Source organism: Pinus tabuliformis, chromosome J (assembly GCF_031772625.1).
Source record: "Pinus tabuliformis cultivar Carrire ecotype Pingquan chromosome J, CPIR1, whole genome shotgun sequence".
NCBI lineage: Eukaryota > Viridiplantae > Streptophyta > Pinopsida > Pinales > Pinaceae > Pinus > Pinus tabuliformis.
Window position 1 is genome coordinate 1302981607 of NC_142295.1, and position 16180 is coordinate 1302997786.

Below are 16180 nucleotides of genomic sequence, written 5' to 3' on the forward strand. Positions count from 1 at the left end.
AGAGACACCTACTAGATTCGTATTACAAAATGGTGATAGAAGGATTTGAAATTGCGATAGAGGGGAGCCACATCACAACTGATATGGAAAAATACATAAATGATATAAGGGGCCACATGAAAGGTCTTATGACCCATATGAAACCATAAAGAAATTATTCCCATTATATTTTCATAACCAAATCTAAATCACTGATAGTGCACGAGCCTGAACTATCATGTGAAGTTCCATGATTCTCTAACAACTCTTGGTTCATTTTCCATGTAAGACAAAATATATTACTAATATCATGGGACAGTGTTCCAAGATGAATTCTGGGCAAAATTTCCTAGTGGGTGTCACTTCAATTTATTATGGCTAAAGAAATTTGCAAAGGAAATTGTAAATGAAAAGAGGCAATAAATGGCATTTATTTATGAAAATAAAGGGAAATAGGAGAAAGGTAGATGAAGTGTCTTATATTTGCATGAGAGAGAGGTAAATTGAAGGAAACCTAAAGAAAATAGAGGCCTTAATGATACAAAGGATTTTAAGGATGAGTTAATTGATGAGTTACTTGGTGAGACTTTTTTCAGTTCAATTTAGGAGTTGTTTCAGTTCAATTTTGGAGTTGTTTTCTATTCTCTCATACTATTGCACGCTTAGAGTATTAATGGAGCATGCTTGGAGCACTCTAGTATTCACTTGGAATTGGGGGAAGAAGGAAATAAAAGTAGGAAATTGTAAGGGAACACGGGGATCAAAGAATACAACTCGATTGCTTTTCACATAATCGGCTACATGTTTGGTTTCCTTGTCGATTTATATATACATGGTATATGGGTCTCATTATGTGGGTGATGTGTTTAATTGGTATGGAGTTGATGGCATTGTTGGACTGCCCAACATTCAAAGGGATCTCCCCGTTAAGAAGTCCCAACTAGACCTCACACCATTTGGAGTAGTACTCCTAGAAGTGGGTTGTAATGTAGTGCCTTGACCGGGGTAGCGTGGAAAGATAAGTATGACAACTTTTGGTAGAAGCAAGTGTGTGACATTGTATCAAGTCAAGTGATATGCATGGGGGTTCTAACACACACATGGGAAAAGGAATTCTTCTCCTTAGAAACGTGTAATACTATGCAAAGTGAAAGGAACACATGGGAGGAATGACATGGAAGGCTAAGATGTGGAATAGTCCACAAGTTTAAGTGATGGGTTAATCCATCAACACACATTCAACAGGATTCATACAATTCCATACAAAGTAGTTCATAAGAAACCGTATAAGTTAAATGATATATATTGCTAAAGAAGTCATATTAGTCCAACTACAATAACAACATATACATGAGAGTGTGTTGGCACTGTTATTATTATTATAAGTGAAATTTCTATCCATAGACACCATTGACAACCACTAGCCCCAATAGTGGAATATTATAGTTAAGAACACCTACTCCTCACAAGAATTATACTCACTCTATGTTGTGGAGAAGCCAAGGCTCATCATAATACTCCCAAGCCTTCTCTTAGCATGAGCCTCACCAAACGCTTGGCTCCCAAAAGCCTACTCTATGAGTTATGAGGTACTATTTATAGCAAAGGGTGGTGTGACCCTTGACATTCCCCTTTGTGACTCTTTGACTACCCTCATGACTCTTCAACTTATTTACAATTAACTCATTACATTACATAGTGTTCACATTCCACTAATGACACTTGGAATTTTACTGACATGTCGAAGCATCCATAAGCCCCAATCCATTAACCCTCGATTAGAACATAACCATATTTCCCTTGATCAGATCTACAAAATACCATGGAAAAAAAATGAGCATGCCCAAAACCATGTGCAAAATCCATCCACAAAACGATAGGCATGTACGCCGACATAACATAACACACACCCAACACTCTCCCACTTGTTTTTTTTCCACAATGAGCGAGAGGAGAGCTTAGTCATTGACAGAGCCTTGCAACGCCCATTGTTTCTCTACTCCAAGAGAACTCTGAGTGCTCATAGACTTTGTTAATGCATCTGCAGTATTCTTCAAAGTGTCCACATTTACCAACAACACCTTTTCGTCCTTGGCCATATCCCTAACAAAGTGGTACTAAACATCAATGTGCTTTATCTTTGATCCAACTCATATCATTTATTGAAATGTTGTATAGGTTGATCTGGAATGTGAGTTCCAAGTTGAGCCTCTACGAATTTTGGATATGATGGAAAATTTACTACAAAATTGAGTCATTGTCCACATTAAAGTGTAATGGAAGAAATTTTTCCCTTAGGAGGCCACCTAAGAGATTAAAGAGAAAATTTGAGAATAATTTCCTTTGAAATCTTTCAGAAGTGATGACTACAGAGAAAGCATCAAGGATAGTGTTTAAATTAAATGTTGGTGATTTTGATGTTGGTAATAAAACATAAAAAAAAAATTAGAAAACATGAAAAAAAATTAAATATAAAATATATATATAAAAAGGCAAAAAAAGAAAAATTAACTCGTAAAAACTAAAAATTTAAACAAAACATAAAAATAAAAAATAAAAAATATCAAGAAATAGATAAATAAAAATATTTCAAAAAACACATAATTTATGAAAATAAATTTAAAAATTAAGCAAAAAAAAAACACAAACATCAAAAACATTTTTTTTGACACTTAAAAGAAAAAACAAATTAAAATTTAAAAAACACCACAATTAAAAAAATTTATAATATATATATCTATATATATATATAATAGGCTTAAAAAAAATAAAAAAATAAACTTCTAAAATTTTAAATATTTTTTTTGTCCCAAGTGGCCTAGGATGATTCCAAGAATTGATGTGTCACCAAGGCTTGAGGCCCTACAACGCTACACAACCTTGTTCTCGCATTTTATGTTTTCAGAGTCTTGGGAATTGGTTTGGGAAAGTGGAAATTCAAGGGATGAATGGAACTTGATAGGTAATGTAAGACTCAGATGAAGCATGTTACATGTATAAGGGTAGTAGAAGGTAAGAATATGAGAGTTAGTAGAAATAGTTGGGTCCATTGTGGTAAATGGACAGTGGCAGTAGATACATGAGAAAGGTAACTATAAAGGTAACGTAAATGGATTTGAGGCATCATATGTGATGAGCCCCGAATTGGGTAACTTATTGGGCTCATTTTGCCTAATTGTCCTTGTTCAATCCTCCATTTTTCAATAGATTATGCATGTTTTTTAGTATGTTTATGTTATTTGAACGTATAAGGGTGGTCACTCTACCCAGGAGGCTAATACGTGGTTATTTCAGGTTTCTTGGACAAATTTTGGAGCAAAACCAAGCAATTATGGGACAGGTGACAGCCAAGCTTGAGGTGAGGATTCGTAGGGAGATTGTATCTTTCATTAAATGGCCCTTCCTCGAAATCTCCACCCTCAACTCTGAGCTCAACAGGCCACCAAAACGAATTCTAAAGGCAGCTAAGCAACTTTGGGAAGAGTGACTCTTTACTAGTAGTTGTAACAGCCGAGTCCCTTGAATTTAGGAGGGCTACTAGGCCCCTCGTAGTATATAAATAGGAAGGCCTCAGCCTTCGTAGTTTACTTTTGGAACTATTGGTATTTGCACTATAGTGCTGTCTTTTCTCAGCTTGTTTTCTTGTAGCTACTGCTGTATAACTTTCTTGTCATGATTATTTTTGAGTAATGAGAAGCAACTTTACTTGGCATTAGATTTGAGTCCTTTATAGGAACCAGCAGCTCTTGGAGTTGGGCCCAACCTAAGAGCCAAGGCCTCCTTTATGTATTGTTATTTGTTCTTTATGTATTTGCAAAATCATTTCTGTTAAGTAGATTAAATCTTGCTGATTAACTAAGTCACTGTTGATGATTGGAAACAATTTTGATGTTCAGATTGAGTTGATAGGTTATTAACAGGGAAAAACTTCAGAAAAGGGCCATCAAACGCATCTGATTTCACCTCTCCCTCAGTGGGATCAGGAGCTGGGATCAAGGTGACCTTCCTGCCAAAAAAAACACTGACTTTGCTTTGCCATGCAATCATTAGTGTTTGATTTTCATTTTCAGAAGTTGGTTACACGTTTAGATTCTTGAATGATTTGTTGTGTAGTTAGTGTACATGGTTTCATTGCAATTAAAACCCCTGTTCATTCTCTTTACTGTTAACTAGATCAGATTAGGTCAACATAACAAGGTCTCTGATTTTACAAGTCTTTGTTGGTTCAGTTGGAAAAACAACTTGTAGAGCACCTGTACCACTTCTCCCTTTTCCCATACTCCATCAAACCCATCTGCTCCATCCCCTAACTCAGATCCTTGCCTCACGTTTGCCACACTTTCTCACATAACCCTAATTTTTGTGCAACATTGCTTCATTCCTCCTTGAACAAATCCAGCCATCTTCATCTTTCCTTAACTCCATCCACCAAGTCTTGGACCTCCTTACACCCCTACCCTACCTCCATACTCACTCCTTCACCTTTCTCTCTCTATCCATCCTCCAAATCCCATTTCTGAACAACCAATAGAAAATTACAGACATCCTGTAGAAAATTACACACATCGTGTAGAACCCCTGCAGACATCCTATAGAGGCTCACGAATGAGGTTTCTTGATAGCCAAACTCTGTGAGACTCTCTGGAAGGGCGTTAGGGACCCCTTAGGCCCTCTCTGAACCTTCTCGACCTCCTCCAAGAATTTCCTCTTGCCAATCCACCTCTGCACAATAAAAAACAATCAAATCGCATGCATGATAATTCTGGCAACTGATTCAAAAATACAAAAAGATGTTTTCTTAGATGTTACTATAGAAGTAGCTTCGATACATGTATTTACCTTCCTAGAAGTCAATGGAATCTCTTCCAGTAGCTTGCATCATCTTTCTTGCATGAGTAAGGCTAGCTCGTAAAATTAGGGTTTGTTAGGGTTTATGTTTCCTTTCAGCTTTCCAGTTTCTTTCTGCAAGTTGATCAGCCTTCTTTGAGTTAGCTTTCATCCATCATTTAAAAATCTTCTTCTCAGATCTCATAGAAGTTGGCTTAAGCTCCTAGCAGACTTGTGCGAGCTGACCAAGTGACAGCTGCGGCAAGAGCTAGTACTTGTGCATACAGCATCGTCGCTTCCAAGTTTGTTACGAACTACCGGGTTGATAAAAGTAAAGAAGGGAGTCCCAGGAGTTGCAGCAGTATTGCTGCAATACTAGAGCCCACCAATATGCCTTGGAAATGTTCAGAATTGTCGTTCTCAATGTTGTGCATGTTGTGCATTGATAAAGGTGATTCTCTTCATGTTTAGCTTATGTTGTATGGTAATTATGTTTTGATCATGATTATGGTGATGTTTATATATGTATACATGTATGTATGTATGTATGTATGTATGTTGTGTCTCACAAGTTCGTCATGGATCATTCTTGTGTAGGAATGATTTCTTATGCAAGTGAATGGCGTTTAGATGTTCCTAGCTTATGAGGAATCAAGCATGGAGAGTAGCTCTCACCAATCCATGAGGTTAGTATCATGTGGATATGAATTTATATTATGTTATTATACTATATTTATGTTACGGACATGTAATCTTGAGGGATACATCAACAGAATGAAAACATAGTGATTTAGGACATGCTAGGACACACAATGATAGTGAAAAGACATTGGAAGGAAGGTTGCCTTGTAGAGATAATGTGGTCTCTAGATATGTGGTACTATTGTTGCGTATATGTTGTAATTGTTGCACCTATGATGTCAATGTGTGTATGCAATGTTGTATACAGGTTGTCTATGTAGTGCTATGTATAGATGGCATTGTGTACATGTTGTATATGTAGTGTTTTGTATAGATGGTTATGTGCACATGTTAGATATCTGGTGTTGTGTACAGATGGTGGAATGTGCGTGTTGGATATGCAATGTTGAGTACAAAAGGTTATTTTTGCATGTTATGTATGCAGTGATGTGTACATATATTGTGGTGTGCATGTTGTACATAAGGTGTTATGTACATGTGTCATTGTATGATTGTACTTGTGGTGGCATGTGCATGTGGTGCCATATACATGTCGTATATGGGGTGATGTGCACAAGTGGAGTTGTGTACATGTAATTCATGTGGTTTTTTGTACATGTTGTGCATGTGTTGATGTGTACATGTATTATTGTGTACACATTGTGAAGTTGGTGATCTGTACATGTGGTGTTGTGTATATGGTGTGACGGTGGTACTATGTATAGGTGGTAATGTGTACATGTTGTGCATGTGGAACCATTGCACATGTGGTAATGTGTTCATGATGTACATGTTATGTTCTACAGATGTGTATGTGCATGTTGCGCATGTTGTTTTGTATGTGTGGTATTGTGTATGTGCATTGCATAGCTGTGATATCATGACATGTGTACTCATTGTCTTGTACTTTATGTAGGTATATGTATTATGTTGTACACTGGGTGTAGGGGTAGGTGTCGTGTTGTACACTAGGTGCAGGTGTATGTGTTGTGTTGTACACTGGGTGTAGGTGTATGTGTTGTGTGGTAGACTGGGTGCAGGTGTATGTGTTGTGTTGTACACTAGGTGTAGGTGTATGTGTTGTATGTCAGGTATAGGTGCATGTATTGTAAGGTGTTGTATGCCATGTGTGATTGTATGTGTGTGATGAGCACTATCTGTATGTGTACGTGGTTCAATAGGAGGCACTAGGTGTTGTTAAGTGTTGCAATTGATCTAGTGTGTGTATAGAAATGATAAAGGTAGAAGCTACGATTCGATTAAAGGATAATTATAACTATTTTGTCTCAATTTTAATTATGCATGTGATCTATTATTATGATTTATGAAGGTTACATGTGATTTATGATTTTGATTTATGATGATGTGTTTTGAGCTAACCATATGTCATATGTTTATATATGATGATTTTATGAAAGAGCTAGTTTGACTTGCTCTAATAGGAAGTAAACATAGTTGCAGGTGTACCTTATTGATGAGCTAACATTGAGGTATGATGTGAAATTATTTCAATTTATTTTGAATATGATGGAACCTATGTGCTTGGTACATGAAATCATGGAAATGCTCGATTTGGCTGGTTGAAACTGAATGAAGTAATTAGTAACAATATTAAAATGAATTGGAACATAAAATACTATGGTCATAAAGCACATTAGGAGCAGGTCGATTGTGGGACACTAGTACCCAATAATTTCCATTGAATGTCATGAGCATGCTATGACCACTATGATGGTTTTTGGGAAAGTATATGCATTGGTTGTTTTACCTTTCGATGCGACAAATCCTTTCCAAGGGACGGAGTGCCTTGGAAAGGGGATGTTAGGGAACTTGGAATAAGAGTGCATGTATGCAAGGGGTGACCAGATTTCTTGAGGTAATGTGTAGAAGATAAGGCAAGGTTTTGGATTTTTTTTTGGTCGTTACCATTTCTAGATGGAATCATAAGAAAATTGGGAGTGTGCCTTGGAACAATGAGCTGGTAACTGTTCACTAAGAGGACAAAAAGATATGATTGTGGCACTAGAAATTGGGTGCACCTTTGTCCTTGGCAATGAATTTTGGACTTCATGATAAGTGAATCCTCGTACTAATTTTCACGGTGTAATTGTGAGGCTATGGATTCTCTTGTTGGGAATGTATGCATCGCATTTGTTTATTTTCTAGTTGAGAAAATGTGCATATGTGTATATGTGTATATTATTATAAATACTATATCGAGCTAGATATATAAAGCTCCATAAATAGTATGGTTATTTCTAGGTTGACGAAATGTGTATAAGTATATGTGTGTCTATTGTAAATACCGTAATGAGTTGTGTTATAAAGCTCCAATCAGTGATATGATTTTCATTATTATCTTATGTAGTGGTCATTGTAAATATTGAAATGAGCTATGATATAAATCTCAATAGGAAGTATGTTTTTTTTTTCAATGGTTGCTAGTTTATAGGTGTCCTTGAACACCGGGGACGATGTTCCCCCAAGGGGAGGGATGGGACACCTATTCTGAGATAAATGTTCGGAAAACATCCTAGTGTGAGTGTTAATTTCATTTATTATGGCTAAGGAAATCAGAAAATGAAATGGAAAAGGATTTGGAAAGGAAAGGTGCATTATTTGGCATTTTATTTATGAAAATAATGAAAATTAGGAGAAAAGGAAGGTGAAAGATCGTAGGTTTCTTATGAGGAGGAATATTAAGGAAAATAATGGAAAATGAAGAAATTAAGGGCCTCATGGATAAAAAGGCTTCTCACAATGATTTCATGGCTTTTGTGAGATCAATTTTGGAGCTCTCTCTCTATTATATATCTCTCTCACACTATTGTACACTTAGAGCTTTCTTGGAGAACTCTAACATTGGATCAAGGAAATAAAAGATCAAGATAGGAGGAGTAGGATCAAGTGGATACAATGAGATTATTTTCAACTATCAAGTTTCGTGTATAATTTTCTTGCTATTTTCGGCATGCATGGTTATGCATGTGTGTTATTTGTTCTCTTTCTATCATTAGCATGGATTTTTCCATGTGTGAGAGTGCTCTTTAGATTTTCTTTGCCATTTCTCGATAGCCATGGTGTGATCATTTTATCATGTTTTTGGTTGAGCTAGATTGTCGAATGGAGTCAAAACTCAGTGGGATGGTCTCTGAAAGAAAGAATACATGGCCTAGTAATCCTTGAATCAGACTATGGATTATGGTAAATCCTTAGCCTAGTAATCCCTTAACCAAACTGTGTGTTGTGATAAAGCCATATTTTGTGTTACCTTGCTGGGGCTAGCAATCCTTGACTAGTGAATGGCGAGATATACGGTAAAGCGTAGAGGTGGGTCCCTCGATCAGGCCTAGGAATACTTGGACGATGAATGGAGGAATATACGGTAAATCTTGGAGGGTAGAGTCTTGATTAGGCCTATGGATCCCTGAGCATTGTATGGTGGGATGCACGGTAAAGCATAGAGACTAGGAGATAAGAAAATTCCTCATAATGTAGGTGGAGAAATACGATGACCTCCATGGTTGTTTAGGGCCTAATGATCTGGTGTGGATTGTGGTAAATCTTAGTTCGATTGATGATGGTGAGGTGGTTTAGCCTAAGGAATCCATGGTTGATTTTGGTTATCAAACCCACATTCATGCTTGGAATATGGAACGATAATGATTGCCTAAAAGAAATACTTCGTTAAGCTAATATATGGTTGGGTGGTATGTGGAATTCCCAAAGCTCATTGGCATATGCATTCATTAGTAATAGTTCGCTCCCCTTGGTATTTCATGTGTGAATGTACTATTTCAAATGTGGTATTTATGGTTGTTGTATCCTCTTGGTTTCTATTAGTTGTATGTCGATTACGAACATGTTTTATGGCTCTCATCATGATTTGATTTGTAAAATAATGAATAGTGAATATATGACCTAATAGATGATAATACAACTAATGCAATAAGGCATCAGTTCTTCTTAGTGATTACGAAATAAGTATGCGACCCCTATATGAGACCATGTATGCTTAGATCTCTTGTTATGACTTGTAGAATTCATATTTGTGACATGTTTAATGAAATTCTATCATGGATGGTAGGGGTCCAGCCAAGGAATTAATCAAATTTTTTCATTAGTATCTTTTTCTAAGTGTTATTTATCATTTCTGATGTTTTCATGAATTTTTGGGCATTAACTTGAGACCTCGCCCTCAAAACATGGCATAAAATCCTCGGTCACTGCCACAAAACTAACTAAATAATTCCACAATCATTGGATTTCCCTTCTTTTTGGAGCGACTAGAGACCTAAAGTCTCATGCATGGCTTGTGAGGGAGTGATTGGGGTGTTAGATCGGTGAAATGTTAAGTTGCCTAGCTGTTGGTCATCTTGAAAGGTTGTTTGGCTCCTAGAGTTTTTGTAGCATGTGTTGAAGATCAGTTTGGTTCTCTTTTGTTGGCTGCACTTCCTTAGTTGTACATGGGGAGTCATATCACATCATAGTAGAATCTCGTCACATGTTTGCCCCAATGGAAGGGGTAACTTGGGTAAATGTGGGAGGATGGCGTTACAAAAATATTTATGAATGGCCTATCTTAGTGAATTGTAATTTGATATCAAACACATTAAAGATAAAGAAAAATAAAATAGCATATTCTTTGAGTATACATGCACATACACATATGTAAATGTCTATTAGCAGTGTGAGTATAGATTTTATGTAGAAAATAAAAGACTCAATAGAGGAAGATCACAATTATAAACAAATTCAATAGAAATTGAAAGAGGGAGAAGTTTCATGTTAGGATGAAAATTAAGAAAACTTTTCATTCTACAAAAATAGATTGTATGTACCCAATGTAAGTTCTTTAAAATAGATTATATTCAATGAATATCATAAGAAACTATATGCTGGACATCGTGGATATAAAAAGATGATAAACACACTAAGAAAGGATGTTTATTGGACACACATGAAAAATGAAGTATATCAGTACTTGTCTAAATTATTAGAATGTCCGCAAGTGAAGGTATAACACCAACACCAAGAAGGTGTGCTAAACCCACTACCCATTTTGGAACAAAAATGGGAAGTGATCCCATTGGAATTTATTACATGACTGCCAGAAACAAGATGACAACATGACTCCATCATTGTAGTTGTGGACACCTTAAGTAAAGTAGCACACTTTATACCTATATAGTCCACCTATGGAAAAACTTAGACTGATTTTTTTTTTTTTTATGAAGAATATCTTTTAATTGCATGGAATACCAAAAATGGTAGTGCCACACAAAGATGTAAAATTCACTTCAAAAGTTTGGAAACCTTTAATTGGAGGAATGAGGACCTAGTTAAATTTTAGTACTGTGTAACACCCTCAAACTCATGAATAGATTGAGCAGGCTAATTATATTCTATAGGACATGCTAAGAATATATGTCATGGACAAACCTACTAAACAGGAAAATTTCTTACATTTAACAGAATTCACCTACAACAATAATTATGAAGCTTTGATAAAAATCAGTCCATTTGAAATATTGTATGGAGAAAAATCCACACCCCTCTCAATTTGAGTTAGCAAGAAGACAAGCTAATTGAAGGACTTGATACTTTACAAGAAATGGAACAAGTAGTGGAGAAAACTAGATAGAACATAAAAACTACAAAAAAAAATGCTAATAAAAATAACACTCACAAGTAATTTAAGGTTACAGACCATGTATATATCAGAGTTAAACCTATGAATAGCACCTTAAGGAAAAGAACCTGCACCAGAATGGAACAACGCCTTTATGATCCCTTTGAGATTTTAGATAGGTTATGATGAGTAGCATAGCAACTGGCATTACCCATCCATATAAAAGTACACAATGTTTTTCATGTATCATTTTATGAAAATATTTCCATGATCATTCTCATATAATTGATTGGAATTTGTTATATGTGGAACTAGAAGGGGAATTCCTAGCAATGTTGTTTCACATATTATATCAAAGTATATATTTCTTTAACGTCTCTCAAGTTAAAGTGCAATGGAAGATCTTTACACCTGAGGAGGCCACCACGAAGATAGAGAATAAAATGTGAGAGGCCTTTCTAGCCTTATTTCAGAAAGGAAGCAATTCGGAAATGAACACCTAGGGTGGTGACGAATAAAAATGGGGGGAAGATATAATAACCCTCTATTATGTATGTTAATAAATTGTTATTTTTATACCTAGACTATTTTTATGTTTGAAGGATAAGGAAGCCATGTTGGATTTGTGAACTGACGTGAACATTAAAATTATTATGATGTAATTAATATATTTTAATTATAAATAAGATATTATAAATTACTTGGGAAAGAAGCATTAGAGTTAGAATATTATTGTGAGGTCTAGAAACCACTATTTGTGGGTGAAATTAAGATAAATATTTCCTTTAAATATATCCTAAAAACCCCTATGAGAAAGCAGGCAAGATTTGATAGGACGGGAGATAAATATCTATTAAATTAACTTAGTTGGAAAGTATACGAAGTTGGGTGAAAAAAAGTTCTCTCGGAGAAAAAGTAAGGCTTTAAGAAAAAGGAAGAAACTTTTTTCGAAAAAAATTAAAATAAAAGGCCTAGGCCAAAAGGGTTGGTAGACCCAAAATGCACAACGCTGCGAAAATATTCTAGGAAAGAATACTTATAAAATATATTACATAAGAATCAAGGAAGTTGTTGATTCTGTTTGAAATCATATCTTACCTTAGGGAGACTGGTCGATTCAGTTCAAGGCTCACAAGAAAATGTGTTTCCCAAGTGTATTTGCAGTAGCAGCCGAAATAGTCAGAAAAATTGTTTATGTTAAATTTGAAATTACTAGTTGATTATTTGAGTATTCAAATTATTCAAAGGAATCCATGCATTTGATATGAATAAGTTTTAGATATTTACCTCGTTGAAGCTTTGTTGCATGGCTATTTGTATGCCCTAGTTATGCCTCTAATTTCTTTAGTTATGTATCTGATTAAGAGTATTCTTTATGAGGTTATGATTGTGTATGCATATAGGAAGGAATCCTAACCTAATTATGAATCTTTTGTGATAAATATATATGAATATTAGGTCAACAAGATCAACAGTTTATGATCTCATGGGGAGTTATGCATGTGTTCCTTAATGATGAAATTCATTAAGTTTTTGTAATGTTTATGTTACTAATATTGCATGAGATGGAGTGAATATGATCAGGAATATATATGAGATGTTCAGGGGGAGATGTTGCCATGAAAATCAATATTTTTAATTTTTTACATGTTTCTCATGAAGTATGGTCCTATATGTGCATCACGCTTGACATATATAGTCGCGGATGAATTTATTGCATAATAAACGAGTTACACAAATTCAGTGGAACATTCACATATGCTTCCATCAATTCATTGTTGGCATTCATGCTCTGATATTGATTTGTTGCAGTCTGTTAAGGATGCCCTTAAGCTACTTAGGAATGATGGTTGTTCATGATGAGTTTATGAATTCTTGCATTTCTTGTTATTTAGAAGGATATGATGTGATCAAAATTCATGATGAAGAGTTCACAAAGGCTTATGGGGAGAATCTTATATTCTTCTAATGGTTCATTGTTGGTATTATGTTCTCTTCACTACTCCCTCTTACTTGATGGTATCTATGGTGAGCTCATGGTTATTTCTACTATCTATGCTAAAAAATGTATTTTTTGTTGACATTATGTTATCGATTACAAATGATGCTTGAATTGCATAAGGTGAAGTTATGGATGATGCATATATGTTGCTTGAGTTGTATTTCTTGAAGTTGCTAATGGTGCCTTATTATTGTTGTTAAATCATGATGCACTTGATAAGGAAGAAATGTATGCTATGTTCAATAACATTGTGGGTTATGCCAGTAATCATTTCTATTCTACTTAATTTCTTGTGATGCTCGAAGTCTGTTAGAGTTACATATGTTGTTGGTTCATGGAAAAACTATGTATATTCTAAATATGGTGACATGATCCAAGAGTTTGATATCATTTTGTTGCTAGAGGATTGTCTCTCTTCCTATATTTTGATAGAGTGTGTTCACCACGATGATACAAGGTCAAGGGGATGCGTTACTGGTAGATATTTGTTGCAAAATCTTATGTTGTTGCTACAATTTCTTACTATTACTTAGATATAGTTCATATTGAGCCTCATGATGATGATACATTATGTTATATGATTATGAGGATGTTCACACTATTATCATGCCATTTATGTTCTTCTTGTAAGTGTAACCATGACTCCCAAATTTACCTAGATTCTTTGGTTTGTGGGGGTAAAAATGAGTAGAAGAGATAGTATGATCTGCCCTAACCTCCTAGATTCAATTAAGTTATCAGGTTCGACTTCTGATGACAAACTAACAACTTACAACATCCCATTGGGGCTACAAATCACTCATATGATGAACAAACACTCCAGGTGGCCAAACCCTGAGGTAGAGCTCTTCTTCTAGACTTTGGGCCCACAACCACACCGAGAATAGGGCTTCCATGCATTTGGACGCCTCCAACCACATATGCAACACTGCATCTACGTGGTTGAAACACAAATTTTCTAGTTCAGAGGTTGCACTCCTGAATTCTAAGCCACAATTTCATACTAACCTATAGACCACTACCTAGAACTTAATGAGACTTTCCATAATTATAAATAACATCATGACAAAACCATTCATACAAAACTTGATCAAATACTTGAACTAACTAGACCTAACTAATGGGCCTCCAAATTAGACATAAATTGAGGCCCATTTGACCATCCTTCAGCACATCAAACCTCTTTCTTTTCATTAGATAATGTATTATTAAATTTAATATGTTTGTTAGGAATATTTATGGATAACTACATATTTGTGCCTAATATTATTTATTTTTGTGGAATATTGTTAGAATATTGGGCAGAGTATGAAGGTTTGGAGGAGCATAGAATTTGGCACGTGTTCCCTACTATAGGGGGATCAATATTGAATAATAATTAAACAATATATCATGAAATCATGCATAAATTTTGGAGCTCCAATGATTGAGAAAATCTAGGAATGTGTTCCCTATAATTTAATGTAGATTCCTAGTGTTGGGAACCAGATCCACTATTTGAGGGATTTGGAGGGGAAAGATTCCTCCTCTTCTGAGGAATGGTTCCTAATCATTTTTTGTAAGTACCAAGTCACATTTTCATCTAGGGGTTGATTTTTCTTAGTGTTCTTATGGATAGAACATGTATTTTTACAGCTCCACTTCCATTTCTTACAGGGATGTAATTGTATTTATGGAAATAATGAATATCGATGGCATGTTAAACTTCTAAATCTTGGTCTTCTTCATAGGGATCTGAGTTTCCTTGGGCTTGAATATCCCAGGAGCCTCAAAACCCTTTTGTATCATTTAATTTTCTTATTTTCACTTCTCATTCACGGGCATCTCTTATTCTTGTTTTTTTTTTTGCATCTAATATCGATGATTTCTTATTTTGGTATTGGGTTGAATGGTTAAAGTAAGTTCTTTTGTAGGATACAAAGCATAATTTAATCCTTGGAACAACTTTGGGTGGTCATAGCAATCTTTGAGCTACCTGGATTAGCTTTCTTATTTCGAAATCTAATTTTCTCGAAGCCCCTGTGGCAAATAAAAAATTTTTTTACGACATCATAATGAGCTTCCATCAAGTTGATTTCAATTGAATTAGATTAAAAAAAAAAAATTGATCTAACAAAATTTACTCCATTTCATTTTCACTTGATTAGGTTAGCCGTTTGATAGATTCACTAGCTCAATAGTTCTCGAATTTTGTAGATTTTAAACTAGTAATTTTCTGTTATTTATTAGCATGGGTTAATAGGGGTATTTTTAGTGATTCCACATGGAATGGAGACCTAAGAAATCCTAGTGAATAAAAAAATGTGTCCCATCCAATTTGGATTTTATTTTCTTGGTCATTTGGTGAATTAGAACTTCCTGTAGCATCGTGTAGTTTCCTATAGCACTCTTCCAACTTATATATACTTGTTGAGATTCTCTCAGAAAGATTGGTTTTTCTCCCTTATGATTTAATCATGACCCATAGGATATAAATAAATGGTTGAGGAGGAATAAAAACTAGTTAGTAATTGCCTTTTTTCCCATTAAAAACATGGGACTTATTTGGGCTAATCGACAAATTTATGAATAGGATAATAGACTAGTGATTTTATTGATTCCCACATCCAATGAACTTGGCCAATGTATCTAAACTATTTGAAATGTCATGATTGATATTTAGTTAATGATATTTACTTTATGAAATTGGAATAGTTTTTCCTTGTATTTTCTACCTTGCAATAGGTTATGGTTTCAATTTCAAGCATTTCCATTTCTGCAACAAATTAGGATTTGATTTCATTACATGCACCCCATTATCATCATGAAAACAAAGGAATGACACAATGTATGTTTCATGTATATTTCCGATACCTATATGTTTGTATGAACCTCGGGCTGATAATTAAATTTGGTAGCCTTGGAAGTTGCAACATTCTTGTTGCAATACCAAGGCTCATCAACTTTTGGCGTCATTGTCAGGGAGGTGTCAAATTATGCATTTTTTGCTTCCCTAGTTGGTTAATTTCTTTTATTTTCTACAAAAGAAAAAAAATTGAATTAGGAATTTTTCATTTCAA